We start from the raw sequence: 18,603 nt of genomic DNA on the forward strand, positions 1-18,603 counted from the left end.
GAAAATTATTTACACTACCAACCAAGAGAAACATAAGAAATACAAAAATGGCGAGCTTTGTGAATTTTTTAAGTGTAGTTGATTCATACCCTATTAGTTTCACAATGATGAAAACTTAGAAGTTTTTTGGATGGAATAAAATAGACTTTTCAAAAAAAAAGTTTGCCTTATAAGGCAAAGGGTCATTTGTTATGTCAAAAAACTACCTTGGGCAGATTGCATCTTTAACTTTTTCTTAAAGATTGTATGGATCCGGCATACACTCCCCTAGTCCTGCCTTGCGAAATTATTTTTTTTATTTTATGCTTGAGCGGGGTTCGAATTATGTATTCGCTCATCTTTCCAAGCAAAGGGCAAAATTTAAAGACCACAAATATGAAGGGCAAAATTTAAAACACAAATTTGAGTGGCAAAATTTAAAGATCACCCCAAACGAAGGGCAATCCGTGCAAAAAAATGTTAGCAAACGGAGGGTGCTGTGCTCCTCTTCATTTGTTCCCGTTAACGACCACAAAGCCCAACACTGCTCTTGCTCGCTACTTGCCCACTTAAATTAAAAATGATTTTTTCCCAAAGCCGACTTCCTTTATCGAGCGGCTCTCTGGTTCAAGGTGCTTATTCTCTATCTTTCTTCGTAAAGCAGAAGTTTTTCAAGGTTACTCTTGGCCGAATCTAACTCCATTTTCTTATCAGCAGACCAACTCTGTTCAAGAGCAAATTGGCCACCAAATGCATGTACTCTATAAGTAGTCTCCAATGAATGTTTCTTTAGAAAATTATTTACACTACCAACCAAACATAAGAAATACAAAAATAGCGTTTGTGAATTTTTTCCCCTTCATACCCTATTAGTTTCACAATGATGAAAACTTAGAAGGCATGAAATAACTTAGGTTTCCCTAACGGGTCATTTGGTCAAAAAATTGCGCAGATTGTCCTTTTTTTGGGTGGTCTTTAAATATTGCCCCTCATATTTGTTGTCTTTAAGTTTTGGCCTTCGCTTGAAAAATGGCCTTATATCTGAGGTTCTGGGTTCGAACCCCCGCTCAAGCATAAATTAAAAAAAAAATCACAAGGCAAGGCTTGAGTCGCGTGTATCTCCGGACAGATACACTTTTGTTAAGGAATAACCAAAGTCATAACGGCATACTTATGCGCTTATGGGCAAACTTTTAGTTAAGCCTTAACTAAAAGTCCGCACAAGGCCGACCTTTCCTTAAGACATAGTTTAGTTATGCCTTATGAGGCAGACTTTTAGTTAAGGCATAACTAAAAGTATGCCCCATAAGTCATAACTTTTCCTTAAGACATAGATTTTGCCTTATAAGGCAAACCTTTAGTTATGCCTTAAGGAAAAATGTTCCGCCTTATGGGGCATCCTTTTAGTTATGCCTTATGGGGTAGACTTTTAGTTAAGGCATAACTAAAAGTATGCCTCTAAGGCGGAAACTTTTCCTTAAGGCATAAACTTTGCCTTATAAGGCGGAACTTATAGTTATGCCAGGTCCGGCATAACTTTAGTTATTCCTTAAGAAGTGTATGCCGGGTCCGGCATACACACGACCCAAGCCTTGCTTTGTGATTTTTTTTTTTTAATTTATGCCTGAGCGGGGGTTCGAACCTAGAACCTCATAATTTCTACGCGAAGCTCAGGATTGTAACGCGAAGGGCAAAAATTAAAGACCAACGTTTTGAGGGGCAAAAACTAAAAGACCATCCCAAAGGAAGGGCAATCCTGCGAATTGCCCTCATTTGGGTAAGGGAACTAAAACATCTTTTTTGGGTACACTAGAGGCTAATAAATGTCAGTCTCTGTGTGCCAAGCCCAAGAATCTGGACAGTATCTTTCTAAACTAGCAAATCTTTTTTCGGTTTTCATATGCTAGAAAATATGCACATTTATTTGCCCCCTAGATATGTATGTAGTAGATTCCTTGTTGGATTCCTCAACCATATAATAGTGCCACCATCATTAACGCTATTGTCGCTTTTAATAATTGAAACAACATCGGAAACCCAATGAAGTCACCAATTTTGAAAGAATTAGACCTTGAAACACGTAATTGTGGAGCTAGAAGCTTTCATATATAAAAATCAAAATTTGAAAGTGTCGTAATGTGAAATGAGGGTGTTTTAAATATCTTGTTGATTACACTTGTGTGGAGCTTATATTAAACTTTAAGCTCAATTGGTGTTGGTTTAAAGGTTATGAGTCAAAATTTTGAGTTGGTGCATCGAAGGCAAAAGAGTTGAAGAGCAGTATATATTCCCATCTATATTGAAGTGTCCCGCATGTACATCTCTTGTATATTTCCCCTGCATATTTGTGTATCTCATACATGTGATATTCTTGAAAATGGTGTGTGATATACAATAAATATACACGATACACACATGATATGTATTATTGCAGCGATGTTTTTTAGGTGGACTTCATATTTGAATTTTGGCTCCAATCCAGTCCACATCTAATCTTCCTAAAATATTGCATATAGTTTTGTTCAGGTATATCCGACGAATTCCAACTACAATCACTCAAAAAACTAACTTTTAAAGAGGATTGTTAGGTAGTCGCTAGTAAATATCTTCGAACTGTTGCAATTTTTTAAATTTTCCCTAATTTTTATCACGAAAAAGATTCATTTTTTTTACCCATAAAGAAAGGTTGGGCAAATATATACACGCACCAAAATTTCTCCTCCTCTTCCTCCTTTAATGCTAAAAAAATCCTAGTACTCCATCAGGATCTGTATCAAAAATCTTGGTGATCACCATAACATGTTGTGCTGGTGAATCATTACACAACATGTTATGGTGATCACCAGAAAATAGGCTAGAAATCTTGATGATCACCTTAACTTGTTGTTAATGCAAGTCTCCAGACGACCCACCGGGATTGTGTGTAAGTCTCCTGACGACCCACCAGGATTTTGATCCCAATTTTAGTAAAAAGCCTATTTTTGCATAATTTTATTTATCGAGGTTAAAATTTAAACGATGACACTGATAGGGAAATTACAGCCAAATATCATTCGGTCATTACCAAAAAGAGTTATGCAACTAGTCCTGTGATGATTTGAGTCAGCAACAATCGGTCCAGTGATGATTTGAGTTCCCGATGAAAATCTCTATGAATGAGGAAAGAGACAAAGAGTGTTGCATCCAGTGACTAAATTCGTCTTTATTTTGGGAGAAAGTTATTTCGGGTACTTTGTATAAAAATGATTATTTGCATCAAAAACCCCAGTTTAAAGGATTTGGAATGCCCAAATGGAGTCCAAAAGTGAACCACCTTACCTATGCTGATTATATGATCATTTTTACATCAGCAAACGTTATTTCTTTACAACTTATAGTGGAAATCCTGAAGAAGTATGAAAAGACATCTGGGCAAAAGATCAATATGGAGAAGAGTTCAGTCTATATGCATAGAAATGCTCCAGGAGACATTAGCATTACAGTGGAGATAGCAACTGGTACAGCTGGAAAAGATTTTTCTTTTATTTATTTGGGGTGTCCTATTTATCACTGCAGAAGGAAAAAGGAATTTTTCAATGCTTTGCTCATCAAGATTATGAACAGGCTTCAGGGTTAGAAAGGCAAAATATTTTCTTTTGGTGGAAGGGCAATTCTTGTTAAGCATGTCTTACAAAGCATGCCAGTACATATGTTGTCTATAGTTAATCCACCACTTGGGGTAATTAGACAAATGCATAGGATGTTTACACAATTTTTTTGGAGCAATACTATTGGTGGTGAAAGTAGACACTGGGTTTCATGAAATCAACTTTGTGTGCCAACAACAGAAGGGGGATTGGGCTTTAGATCACTTCATGATGTTTCCCTTGCTTTGTTTTGTAAATTATGGTGGAATTTCAGAACTAAGCCTTCACTATGGAGTGCTTTCATAAGAAATAAGTAGTGTAAAAAAGAACATGCTGTGGTAGTTCAATGGAAATATGAATCTCAAACTTGAAAAAGAATGTTAGAGGCCAGAGACTTCATAGAACATCAAATTTGGTGGCAAATAAAGATGGGGAATTCACAGTTCTAGTTTGATAATTAGTCTGGATTAGGGGCATTATACTATGTAATACCGGAGGACATATATGATGATAGAATACAAAATGTTCATGAGTTTGTGGTTCAAAGGAATTGGAATAATGAAAGGTTGTCTGAAGTTTTAACAAAGGAGGTAGTTGAACACATAATAACTACAATTACTTCCCCCCCCCTCCCCCCGCGAAATGGAAAGAGGAGCTGATAAACCATGGTGGTTGTTAGATAGTAAAGGTGAATTTTCAGTAAGATCTGCATGGGAATTTGTCAGGCTAAGGGGACATGATTTGGATAAATATACATTCATGTGGGTGAAAGGTTTGCCTTTCAAAAGCTTGTGGAGATGGTGGAAGTATAAATTACCATTGGATGATGTTTTGAAGAACATGAATTTTAATATGGTATCTAGATGTTGTTGTTGTTCAAATCCTAAGGAAGAAGCAATACAACATCTATTCATCACATCTTATACAACTAAAAGGACTTGGTCATATTGTTATTCTGGTGCAGGTATTAATATAGAGGGATTATCACTACAACAACTAATTGTGAAATGGTGGCAAGCACCAGTGACTAGTAGGTTGAAACAAATATATTATGCAGTTCCATCAATCATTCTTTGGGAATTATAAGAAAAGAAATGGTATTAAACATAGGCAAATAAGAACTGGGAGCAAAGTCATATACCAGGTGTTTGCAACAATTCAGAGGCTGGTTCAGATGAGGAATCCCTCAATTAGGAACATTCCTAACAGATAGGGTGAGTTGATTCAAATAATGGAAAGGAGGAGGGCAAAGCTAAAGGTAACTACAGTACTTTGGAAATTCCCTCAATTAGGGTGGGTGCCTATGGATTGTGCTTAAGGCATGCTAAGGGAGATCTAATACATGCACAGGCCGAGGACATAGAGTATAATACTAATATAGAGGCAGAGGCGTATGTAATTCATGAAGGTTCAAAGTATTGCAAAGGAAATGGTTTCCACAACATAATTATCCAGACTGATTCAGAATTGGTTTAGAAAATATTGGCTGAAGGTTGGAAACCACCTTGAAATATTGCTAGTTGGGTGGATGAGGTAAAAGACCTAAGTAATGATATGGATGTACTTTTTACTCATACTTTGAGGGAGGCAAATAAATTGGTACGATGCATTAGCCAATCATGCTTTGGATAAAGGATCTTTTCATTGCCACAATTTTCAAGATTTGGAAATTAATACGAGAAGAATTCTGAATAGTGACAAGAGTCAAATATTCTATTTGAGAATCAGGAGATGCTAATGGTGGAAATAGAAGTTGATTGGGGAATAGGAGATCCTTACATTCAAATCCTTTGGGAGGAGAATGTGAAGGATATTTTTTCTAATTGTTTGCTATTGTTTGCATCGGAGGCATCACAAGGCAACAACAACACAAAAACAGACATAGACATGGAAAAGCAATGAACACACGAGTCCATTCTAACTTAGAAGCAGGTTTCAGCAACAAACAACAAGGACAACTTACACATAGCAAATATAGTCACAATATTAGCTTCAATTTTAATATAGACATGGATGTTTTATTTGTGGTATTAGCATCAAATGGTGCTCGTTCAAATGGACAAACATCAAATTTACACAGATTAAAATCAAACAGTGCATGTGATATATACGTTCAACACCAACATCACAAGAGAGGACTAAATTGCAATAAAAGACTAAAAGTAGGGGTACAAGGTCAACTTACAAGTTTGTGCAGAAGTGGAAGCATCATGAGAAGGTCAGAGTTAGCTCGACTGAAAATTGAAGAAGCTGATTCCATCACACAAATATGGAATTAGTGGAGATCCAAGCTCAACAAACATGGATTCAAGTCATGCATGGCAACAACAAAGCAGAAATCAGCTGGAAATTTTAAAATAAGAAAGAGAAATGAAGAACTTCATATTGAGTCCACTTACCTGAAGATTTTGCTATCCAATAATGGAATTCTAGTCATTCACCAGCGATGCACATCAGATACGGGCCAAATAGGAGCTGAGATTGACACGATCGGCTCAGATCATCATGGTAGCATCGGCGGCGATGGAGAATTAGAGAAAGAAGCTCCAATGAAGAGAGAGAAACACACACGTAAATTTATGGCATAAAATTTATTGGTTGGCAAGATCTATATTTGTTTGTTTTTATTTCCTTTTTTGTATTTAGACAATTTGTTTTTTAATTAAATAAATAAAATTCCCAATTGGGCAATTTAATTTTAAAAAAAAAGTATAAAAGAGGATTAAAATTTGTTTTATTTATTGCCAATGTATCATGTAGTGTCTGTTTTAGGCATGAAATAACTTAGGTTTCCCCTAACAGGTCATTTGGTTAAGGAAATTAAACAATTTTTCTTGGGTACATGGGAGGCTACTAAATGCAAGTCTTAGAATATTTCATAAGCTATACTGTCTATGTGTACCAAGACCGAGAACCCTATATTCTTGATAGTATCTTTCTAAAATAGCAATCTCCGGCTTTTATTTATTTGAAAATCTACAGATTTATGTGCCCATTCAATATGTGTGTAATAGTTTCTTGTTGGCTTCCTCAATCATATAGTATTGCCACCACAGCCACACCACCATTAACGCTACTGCAACTTTCAATATTTGAAACGCCATCGAGAACTCACTGAAATCACTGATCTTTAAAATGGACCTTGAAGCCCATAATTGTGGAGCTTGAAGTGTCATATGTAAAAATTAAAATTCAAAAAATGTTGATAATTGAAGGAAAATCTAGTTGATAACACTTGTTTGGAGGTTATACTAAATTTTGAGCTCGTTTGGGGTTGGTATGAAGAGTTGGTGCATTGAAGAAGATGAGTTGAAGTGCAATATATATTCCCATCTATATCTAAAGTGTCGCGCATGTACATCTCTGTATATTTTCCCCCCATATATGTGTATCTCACATATATCATGTATATTGTGATATTCATGAAAACATTGTGTGATATACATTATTATATACACGATATACACACATGATATATATATTATTGCAGTGATGTTTTCTAGGTCGATTTTGTCACGACCCAACCAGAGGGCCATGACGGGTACCCGGAGCTAGCCTACCGAGCACCACTTGTCATACTTCTTCCAATCTATCTCGGTGGACCACTTTTCTAATTATCAAATAACTCAACCTGAATAATGCCATTCTCAACAATAAAACTCGTTACGAAGCATTCTTCGATTCCACCTCAAACATATATATGAATAAGCCTGCAAGGCTACAAAATGATATACAGAATATACACTAATAAGGTCATGAAATATCTACTATCCACACATGTCTACAAGCCTCTAACTGGAGTACTGAAAATCATAAGGACGGGACAGGATCCCGCCATGCCCAAATATAAACTCAAAAGAATATACCAATAAACTGCAACTCCAGAGTAGTGGAGTGCTCCTGTATATCTGCTGATAAAGCTCATAGGGATCTGGACCCTCTCTCTGTCTAACTGCAGGCATGAACGCAACGTTCACAAAGAAAGGACATCAGTACGAATAATGTACTGAGTATGTAAGGCATGAATAATAACATAATAAAGAAATAAAGAAACGTGAGATAAAGAGATAACCTGAAACTGAATGCCTCTTAAGGCGGAGCCATCCATGCTAACTTTTACTTTTAAAACAACATCATATATATATATATATATATATATATATATATATATATATATATATATATATATATATATATATATAAATTGCCCGACCGTATGGGTACGGTGTAATCATCATTAGCCCGAGTCTGGGCCTCCCGCGTCCGGGGTAACCATATCATGCCCGCCACTAGCGATGTCTGCCCATTATCCATAAGCCGCCCACTACGAGTGGTGTCTGCCCGGCCAATTAGGCCCGGTGTAATCATACATAAAAATAAGCATGCATGAGAGCCCAATTAAAAGCTACAATTCCATCGGAGTGACGTAAGGTCGGTAACCTCCGATTATCTTATGGAATAATCATCATCACTATATCTCATCCTAAAGGAACAATTCCTAAGGTGAGATCAACAACAACGAATGAAATCAAGGAATTCATGAAATAACTCAATAACCTCACAATAGCCTCAAAACCATAATCTTTGGAATTTCTAGCATTAAAACCATCATCATCATGTTCAACATGGAAAACATCTCATCTTTGGTATCAGAAGAAGCTTTTAAGAATCATGAACTTCTAACTTTTGGGCATAAGGAGGTTATGGGAAATATGGATGGAATCATGCCTTTGAAAGAAAGGAACTAGCCTTAAGATACCTTTTGTCTTCTTAATGACTGAACGTTCTCCTTCCAAGCTCGCAACTCAATATTCAAGAGGATTTGTACTAAGGTTAGGTCATTGAAAGAATGATTAAGTTTAAACTAAAGCAACTAAGGGCTAATGGAATTTAGGCAAAGATTTTTTGTCTCATTGACTTTCTCCATATAATAAACAACTCCCGAACATCAATAGCAACATCCATAATATCATAATCAAAGGCTTTTTTCAAGTTAAGCATTGTCCAATCCTCAAAACTCCTTTTTAAGGTCATTCATAACAATAGCTACAACACAACACCATATTCACTTACATACAATACTTCCTCAACATCATTAGTACCCCCTTCAATAAGATTATACTCATAGCATACTAAGAATCATGACTCAAGTTAATTTACTAATAAAAAATATCACTAAATCCATATTTGAGCTTCATCTTCTACTTTCTTCCCTCATCCAAGTTATTCAACAACCAAATACTCTTAATAACATGAAATAGATGTAGATGTAAAACTCACCTTTTATTGTATAAGGATGAACTTTGGGTTAATGTATTTCACTTGAATGGTACCCCAACTTCAATACCAAAGGAAATCTTGAATTCTACAAACCCTAGTGAGTCTCCCCACACTTGATTCTCTTGATTTGGGTTTGTGTTAATATGATAGGGGGAAGGTTCTAGAGCTTTCAAGACTTGGGGAAAATGTGGGAAATGAAAAATAAGAACAAGGGTCATTTATATATAAAAAGAGAAAAAAATGACCCGATTCGATTATACGGCCACTTATACGGTCCCTATAATTTTATACGGTCCGTATAAATGGTCGTATAATCCCACCATGGGATAACCCCTCTCTGGAATGGTTATACGGACCATTATACGGACCGTATAAGTGGTCATACAACCCATTTTTTTCCGAACTGGCTCTCGTTGATTCATTTGACTTCCAATCCTTGTGGAACGTTATTGGCACTTATATAACACTTCATTACCCATCTAAGGAGCCCTATAGCTCCTCCACGAGACATTTCTAAATAAACATTAGCTTGATTGATGCGAAACCTTACCAAACATAACGAACATCTCACTTCCTTTGACGAATTTAGTTCCACCGAGTCATGCGACTTCAAAATCTTGTAGTACACACTTAAAGCTATCAAATACACTCCTTAACCTCATAAGGACTTCAACTTTACCTTAACCGTGCGTTAGTCTATTTACAGCGCAACAACTCGAAATTCCTGAGATGTAACAGATTTCACATCTGAATTTGAGTCCAAATTAATATATTTCTAATCTTCCTAAAATTTTGCATATAGTTCCATTCAGGTGTTTTCAATAAATTTCAACTATACTCACTCAAAAAAGAACTTTCAAATAGGATGGCTAGGTAGTCGCTAATAAATATTTTTCAGTTGTTGCATATTTTCTTTACTTTTCCCTATTTCTAGTCATTTAATTTTTTATCGCACTAAAAAAATTGTGCAAACATATACATGCACCAGAATCTCTCCTACTATAATGCTAAAAAAATTCAAGCAAACCATCAAGATTTGTGGGTAAGATCTAGTGATTATCGTAACATGCCGTTGATAGAACCTATGGGTTCACACTTTGATAGTTCACAACCTAAGAGTCTACTAAAACAGTCTAAGGGACCAGGTCCCTAAACTGTTTTCACAGATAATGATAGAAAGTAAATAAGGCAAATAATTTTACGTGAAAAATTCCTTACTCAAGGGATTAAAAATCATGACCTACCCCAGTAGGATTTCCAACTTCACTAAACCGAGCAACTTCAGATTACAACCTATTGCAACCTAGGAATTAAACTCTTAATCCCTCACCCTTACAATAACCCTATTCTAAGCAACTCTTGACTACCTCTAGCCAAGTAGACTAATACACCTTGCCTATCCCTAGATAAGTGTACCACTCAAAGGTTAAGTAGGTAAGAATTCGAGAATTCAAAACAATACACCTAGACTAACTCTAGCCTAGTGTACCACTTAAAAGCTTGTGAAGATAAACTTCTACAAGCGTTGCTCTTGAGATTTCAAGCACCTACAAACAACTTCTTAAAGAGAAGAGTAGGTTTATAATTTATAGAACAAAGGAACAAAGACTCGACAACCTAAGGACTTGAAGCATCTTCTGTTCGGTGATCCGGTCCTGTGGCTTGTTGAGGCTTTGTTCTTGAGAGCACCTTGAGAGGGGTGGCGGCTGTACTTGAGAGAAATATAATTTTTAGATTTGCAAGTGTTAGTCTTTAACCTAGCAATATGTTGTATATGTATTAGGGAGCATGTGAGAAACATGTGACCATGGATAGGGACCCTTCATCTTTTCATATTGGTCTTTAGCTACAGGTTTGACCTCAAGACGTCTTTGCACTGCACTTTGCGGTTCTGCCACTCAAAAACGGTTGTCATGTTTCCGTTCATGTTTCGTATAGTACTCGGGGACCTGATCAAGGACCTGGTCCTGGCGTGTTTGTCAAATCATCAAAACTACAACATGTCATAACTCATCAATTTCCCTTTTTTTGATGATGACAAACTTGTAATTGATGTTTCCCCTGAGAAACGGGTTCCTCTTCATGGAAAACTCTAGCATGGTGAAAGATGCAATTTTTCAGTTATACCTGTAAGACCAGGTTCCCCCTGCGGACTAGACTATCAGTCTTCTTGTTTGAACCTTTCACAACCATGCAATATTCAACCAACCATATCAAGATCATTTGGGACTTCCCCCTGCGGACTAGACTCTCAGTCTTCATGTTTGAACCTTTCACAACTGTGTAATATTCAGCCAAACATATCAAGTTCATTTGGCATCTCCCCACGTGAACATGGCCTTTAACAACTAGTAATCAAAGAAGTTCGGGATCTACATTAGTTAGTTAATCAAAGTAATGGAACTTCAATTTGTCAAAGTAATGGAACTTCAATTTGTTTTTCACCATTTCCCCCTTTTAGCATCATCCAAAAGAGATATAAGATAAGCACAAGCCTAAAGAAGTTCAAAGACATCAATTTAGGCCACTTGGGCAACTAAGAGTGAGCAGTAACAAAAACAACCAGAACAATATGAAGGAGAAAGCATATGCACAAGACAGAGTAATTGACATTGAGATTTAGCAGTAAGTTTAAGCATAAATATACAAAATAAAGTTGCCATAGTGCATATCGTTACAGGCCAAAAAGAGATTTTACAAGACTAGGACCGTCTTTTAAGCAAGAGAGGAAAAAAAAACAAAAGGAAGGGTCCAAAAGGATCGAAGGAGAGGGATTATGGGTTTGCAAGTTTGATTGGATTGAGAGCTTTGAGCATCATGTACATCCTGGCATCTGCAGCTCTGTGATTTTCCAAGATCTGCTCCTGAAGTTTTTCAACTTTTTGCTGCAGATTTACATTTTCATCCCGTAACTTAGCAACCTCTGCTGTCTGTATCTCTCTAGGACCAGATCCTCCAGCCTTCAACTTAGCATTTTCTGCTTTCAACAAGGCATTTTCAACCTGCAACCTCTCTATTTCAACTAACATTTTCTCATTTGCCTCAAGGAGACTCAAAATAGTAGAGGTGCTCCCTATTCCCCCTTTCTTTTGCACAATACCACATTCCTCCAATGTGCTTAAAGAGAACATCTGTTTCTTTATCCCTTTAGTGGCTTTCCCAGTAGCAACCTTAAAGTGATCAAAAACTTTTGCCAAGAGGAAATCATAAGGTAGACCATGCTTGCCATCTTTTTTATTCATGACTTTCATCATTTGCTCGATCATGATCGAGGGTAGACTGACTAAGTGTCTTTCATCCAAAACCTCCATCGACGTATCCCTCTTAGATGCAATACACCTTTTCTCAGCTCTGGGCAGTACCACCTTGTTGACCAACTCAAAAAGAAGCTGATATTGTGGCTTTATTTGCTTCTTGTCAGAGTATCGGTGGTCACTTGCTCTCTAATCTTGACTATGAAACTTTTGAAATCATCTGAGGCTTATATTTTTATCATTTCCCAGCCTTTTCATTCCCTCAATTGGGACAACTAGAATCTCTCCCAACTGAGTTTTATCCAAAGTGAAATCGACTTTTCCAACGTTGCACACTAAGGTATAGTTATCAGTGTCTTTGCAGATTTATAAAGAAATTTGCTACCTCTTTCTCATAGGCAAAAGCAGGCCTTGTAAATAGATGGTGCCATTGTTGAGCTTTTAAGATTGCCATCAATTCATTCAATCCCTGATGTCCAACTACTTCAGGATCAAGCACTCTTCCAAGTAGCACCTTTTGTCCTTTCAGATTCTTGATTCTCAAAATCTGATCATTTTTCCTAAGTACTCCCTGTTTTGAAGGAACAGGTCCTTTGCTGATTTCCACCTTTCTCCTTTTGGATGGACCTGTATCCTCAATTTCAATGCCTATCCTTTTCTTCGGAGATTTAGAGATTTTCTGAGACTTGTTCAATTTAGCAGTATCTTTCTTAGTTCGCAATTCCACCTTCCTTTTAGAGCTTTTTCTTTTCAGGGGAGACTCCTCTTCTTCCTTTTCCTGAGTCTCAACCACATTCACCACATCTTCTTTTGTCTCTTGACCTACTTAATTTAGCCGTTTTTACCAATTTTCTTCTATTCTTTGGACTCTTCTCTTTATCAGTCTTAAGAGTAGAGTCAGGTTGTGCTTGAGTTCTGAGTTTGATAGTGAAAGGTTTCTTGCTAGGCTATGAGAAGATTTTCTTTTTAGCAATATGCTTACTTTTGGTAGTATTTCCCTTCCCAAATAGTTTTGAGGTACCAGGTTCTCTTCCTGGGCATCCTTCTAGAGGTACAACAATGGAGGACAGGGGTACAAGATCTAAACAAATTTTCCTTCTACCGGGACCGTGGTCCCTTACTCACATACTGTTTCACCACAGGTTCCTCCGTTCCACTTCATTTTCTACCAACTTTTTCTCAATCTCTCCAGATTTCTCCTGTGCTTCCATACTTACTTTTCCAGATTCCCCTTCAATCACTTCTTTCTCAACAATATCACTTACAATACTTCGTAAAATGTCATCAAGGTTATCACCAGCATTATCTAGACAAACATTCACATTTTGACTTCTCACTTTAGCAGTATCACTACCCACATTGACTACAACATCTTCTGTATTTTTACTGGATTTTTTTACTAACTCACTTTTATTTGTTGCATCACCTGACACATCCCTTCCTATTTCAACCTCGGTATCCAAGATAACATCCCTTACAGACACCTTCACCTTTTTTTCACAACTACCAATCACAGTATCAACATTTACAGTACTTTCTACTTCTTCTGTAATGGCTAAGGGATTGGAATTTCCTGATTTTTGAGGTTGTTCTTCTAACACCCTTTCCTCAGTCTCATGCATCAACTCTTCTAACCTATAGACTTCAGCACCTTTGTTTTGACTTGACACCTCTATCCCATCATCATTATCAACTGTTTCTTCCATAAGACCAAAGAGTTGGGAGGTAGTAACGGTTTTGGCAATGATGTCAGAGTTGGGGTTGTCAGACAAAGAGGGTTTTGTAGATTTAGAGATAAAAACTTTTGATTTTTGTTACTCTTAAGTTTTAGAGGGACCAGGAACAGTTGGTTTAGGTGAAAACCCATTGGTTTTTCGATAGTAGAAATGTGACATTTTTGAGAAAGAGAGGATGATAGTAGGTCTGTTAGAGTAGGTTCTTTGGAAGGTGAGAGAGTGGGTTTGATTTCTGTTCCAACAGAAGATGAGGACTTAAGGTTCGACATGGTCTATTTTTAGCAAAAACATGGAGAGGAGAGTGGGATTTGATGGAGTGTAAGGGTTAAGCGATTTATGTGAGAGAGAAGAAAAAAGAGTGTAAATTGGCTTATAAGGGGAGAAGGAACCGATTTCTATTAGCATGATCAAAAAGTACTTTTACAACCTGGTCGGTTCAGAGAAAAAGAAACATTTGGGCTTAAAAAGAAGCGAGAACTAATGATGACATGGAACTTAGGCAAAATTAAAAAGTATGTAAATGCTTGAAAGGACTACTAACCTGAGCCATAGGGACTCGATCCCTCGAACCTTTATAAAGCGCAAATTTTTTAGGCAAAAACTCGAAGAGTGTAATGTCTCCAATGTTAGGTTGTCCTGAAATTGCCATGTGAGCATACCTGTAACGGTATAAGAATGAGTTATATATCTCCAAAAAACACTTCATGCATTGTACCTCTTTTCTCAACATAACATTCATTAAGGAGCCGTTTGATGATTTGGAACACCCACAACTTCAACTGACTCAATCTATGTAGCTCAAACATCGTTTCAAGGATTTAGAAGACATCACTGATTGCATATGCAACTCCACTCCATGAGTGTATGTTTGTTTAAAATTCATAGAGAACCCAGTTCAAGGGACTTGAGCATATCCAACAAGCTTAAGTTGTCTCTAGACAAGGAGTGGGGACCAGGTTCTTCGATAGTTTAGGACACAGTTTTCCCTTCTTAGATATATTTAAAGAAGACCCTTTTGATTTGAACTTGGTTAAATTTTAGTATGCAACAGCACATAGCGCAAGGGTAGTGGTTTCTAGCCTTTGGATACAACAAAGACCTACTTGACACTTCAGAGATTTTAACATCGTCCCTCCTAAACCTTTGTGCAAATCCTTGATTGCACTGGAGTAGGGTCCCTTTTGATGGTTTACAAGTTTGCAAACACAGAAGATGATTTTCCTTATTTGTCATCCCTTGTTCAGAGCTTTAGTCCATGAGCTGAACATCCCTCTCTTCTCTCCTCTTAAGTCATCTTTAGGAGGAACTTTTGATGTTCAAAGTGCTTGCCTTGAGAAATGAGGAACCTTATCAAGCTGAAGTGATAGCTTAGGGACCTCAGGTCCTATTTACTGAGAGGACTGGGTTATTTTGCATTTTTTCACACTTGGCTGTACCTTTTTCATTTGCTATCCTTAGCTTGAGTTATCATCTCAGCCTTACGCTCTGTCCTCCTCTGCTTTTGTGATATTCGTTCATTTTCAGAGGACTTTATTAAGACATAAATGTCCAAGGAGCAGTTCTTCATACCCTTAGAGTTGTGCCCTTCTTAAGTCTTTCTCACAATCATTGAGACAGAAGAATTTGCACTCAGATCTCTTTAGACAATTCAGCTAGGACCTTTTTGCACTAACCAACTCACAGTGAGTCCTTAGGAACAGGATCCCAAACACACATTTCATTAAGCACAAGCCTAATGAAAATACCACCTATCATCAGCAGTGTCTTGACATATCTTCATGAGTCTTGTCTTTCTTTTCCCAAAAGAGAGTGTGAGGAGTTCCAGAGGCAGAGCACACACAGATTACCCTTGTCTTATCTTCAGCACACCACTTGTTGTCATTTGCTGTTGATATCATATGGACCTGGTCCTACACATCAGTTGATTCATCAGAGAAAAACTAACACATTCAATTCTAGTGACACGCCTCCAGCACTAGTATCCTTCTCATTTACATCATTGATAGGGACTAAGTCTCCATCTGTTGACAAGATAAGATTAGCCATATTGAACTCTCCGTAGCTAACCCAACTTAGTACACTTGCAGTTCAACCCTTCAGCATGGCATGCACATTCAAATCCATGAGAGAGTGTCTTTCCGACTTTTGCTCACATAAAGAGTGCGTTATCTCTTTATGTTACCACTCGACAGACTCTCACCTTTCAAGGCTTTGAGTGAGAAAAGATTAACTATCTCTTCAATTTTGCGCTCAGAGCTGTAACATTCACCAACACGTTGTTGACTGCTCCTTTCTCACTCCAGCCCTTGCATCCAATTACTTATAGAACTTAGGAACCCAAACCAATTTGGGTCCCAAGTAGTGATAAAATGGATGAACTAGATGTCTCTTCACCTATGCAGGTAACAAGCTTTTCTTTGTTCGAGGACCAGGTCCCTATCTTCTTGGTTTGCTTTCAACATCCTCTCTGTTTCTTTGTGCAGACTAAGCTTTTGCTTTACTCAAATCCTCATAATGACTAGCATGATCATTATGAGTCCAACGCCAGTTTTCAGATCCAGAGATGCATTTTTCCTCCTTGTGATTATCATCTTCTGATCTAGCTATAAAGGAAAAGTTAGAGTTATATCCTGAAGCTTCATTATCAGTATTTATCATGTATGTCTCCCTTGCATCCCTACCATATTCAGATTCATCTGAGGAGTTTTCCCAAATAGCCAAAGCTTCCTTGACCCAGGTGTCAGCTTTCGTTTTTGAGTTGAGCTTGTCCTCAGGGACTTGGTACTTCTTTCTTTCTTCTTCGATTTTTCTGCCGTTGCTTCCTAACTTTAACAAGCCTTCAGTGATATGCATCATTTCAAACTCGTCTCCACTTGAGTCACTTTTCTCTTCTGATTTGACATATTTCTTCTTCTTCTTCTTCTTCTTCTTCTTCTTCTTCTTCTTCTTCCTTCTTTGCTTCTTGTTTTCTCATTTTTTCCTTTTTAGCTCATAAATCTTGAGGTAATTGATTAGCTCATCGAGTGTCAATTCTTCCAAATCCATGGATTCAAGGATAGTGCAAGCTTTCACTTCCCATGTAATTAGCAGCGCCCGCAGCAGTTTACGAACCAAGAGATGCTCCTCAATAACTTTATCAAGGGAATGAAGTCCTTCAATGATAGAGGATAATCTAGTGTAAATATCATGAACATATTCACTTTCCTTCATTTTGAAAAAATCATACTTTGTGGTAAGTGCCTCAATTCTGAGTTGCTTTATTATATAAGATCCTTCATAGATATTCTTGAGAGCATCCCAGATTTCCTTTGCTGTTTTGCAAGCAGCAATAAAATTATACTCTTCTGACCCATGACTACGAATAAGGATTTTCTTGGCCTTGAGATCCTTTTGTACGGCTTAACTGTCGTCAACCCCCCGGAGTTCTTTCTTTATTTTGGATGTCATCTCTTGACCCCTCGCAATCCTTGGCGAACGCAGGGGGCATCCCAAATAATGTACCCCATGGTCGGGGTCTTGGTCAAAATAAAATCCTGCGTTTTTTACTTCCACCGTTCATGAATTCTCCGTTGAACCTTGGTGGTCTTGTGATAGATTCTCGCTTTCCGTATTAGACTAGCCATGACAAGGATCCTTTTTAGGTGTTACCCTTTTAGAAAGAACACCTTTTAATACCCAGATTAATAGAACCTATGGGTTCACGCTTTGATAGTTCACAGCACGAGAGTCTACTAAAACGAGTCTAAGGGACCGGGTCTGGGCATTTCACGAGATAATGACGAGAAAAGTAAATAAGACAAGTAATTTTCGTGGAAAATTCCTTGCTCGAGGATTAAAAATCACGACCTACCGGTGGGATTTCCAGCTAGCCTAAAATCGAGCAACCGGCTTGATTCTGTTTTATTGCAACTGGAATCAAACTCTTAATCCTGCCCCCTTACAATATTACCAGTAAAGCAACTTGCGACTACCTACAGCTAAGCAAACTAGCCACCTTGCGCATCCACTAGACAAGTGTGCCATTTCAAAGGTTAATTCGTAAGCTTGACCCTGCTTAAACTTAAAGAATTCAAAACAATACACTAGATAACCAACTACCTGAGTGTACCATAAAAGCTTGTGAAGATAAACTACTGGCGATACGACGCGAATTCAAGCACTACAACAGCTTAGAGAAGATTTACGATTTATAGAATAAAGGAACAAAGACTCGACAGCCCTAAGGGCGGAAACATCTTGATTCGAGGGGATACGGCACTGGCTTGTTGAGGCTTTGTTCTTGAGAGCACCTTGAGAGGGGTGGGTGCACTTGAGAGAAATATAATTTTGATTTGCAAATGTTAATCTTTAACTGCTTGATATGTTGTATATGTATTAGGGAGGCATGTGAAAACGTATGACGGCGGATAAGGACCGCCGTGCTTTTCATATTGGTCTTTAGCTGGGTTTGACCTTGAGCATCTTCTTGCTTTGTCTTCACTATGATTCTGGGTCGGTCAAACGGCGCTGTAATTTCTCACGCGTTGTCGTGTTTGTCCTGATACACGGGGGACTTGAACAAGGATCTGATCCTTGGCGTGTTTGTCAGGCTATTAGAAAACTACAACATGCGCCTTTCGTCAGCATCATCTTTGGTGAATTTTTACACAACATGTTACGATGATCACCAGGATTAGGTCGGAAATCTTGATGATCAACATAACTTGATCTTAACGAAAGTCTCCTGAC

The 18,603-nt window shown here is 37.7% G+C and overlaps 1 long non-coding RNA gene across 3 annotated transcripts; it reads right to left on the bottom strand.

Annotated features, from left to right (window-relative positions):
• Nucleotides 1-2,054: 2,054 nt before the first annotated feature.
• Nucleotides 2,055-6,217, bottom strand: LOC132040336 (uncharacterized). Of its 3 annotated transcripts, none has more exons than XR_009410669.1 (3): nt 6,005-6,217; nt 5,791-5,896; nt 2,055-2,316 (listed from the first exon to the last, which is right to left on the bottom strand). It is a non-coding gene; the product is annotated as an uncharacterized LOC132040336 (long non-coding RNA). The 3 variants fall into 3 exon arrangements; XR_009410668.1 differs by having other exon boundaries at nt 5,791-5,855; nt 6,005-6,209; XR_009410667.1 differs by lacking the exon at nt 6,005-6,217 and having other exon boundaries at nt 5,791-5,998.
• Between the last annotated feature and the right edge of the window lie 12,386 nt (nt 6,218-18,603).

The sequence above is a fragment of the Lycium ferocissimum genome, chromosome 12, assembly GCF_029784015.1.
Source record: "Lycium ferocissimum isolate CSIRO_LF1 chromosome 12, AGI_CSIRO_Lferr_CH_V1, whole genome shotgun sequence".
Taxonomy (NCBI): domain Eukaryota; kingdom Viridiplantae; phylum Streptophyta; class Magnoliopsida; order Solanales; family Solanaceae; genus Lycium; species Lycium ferocissimum.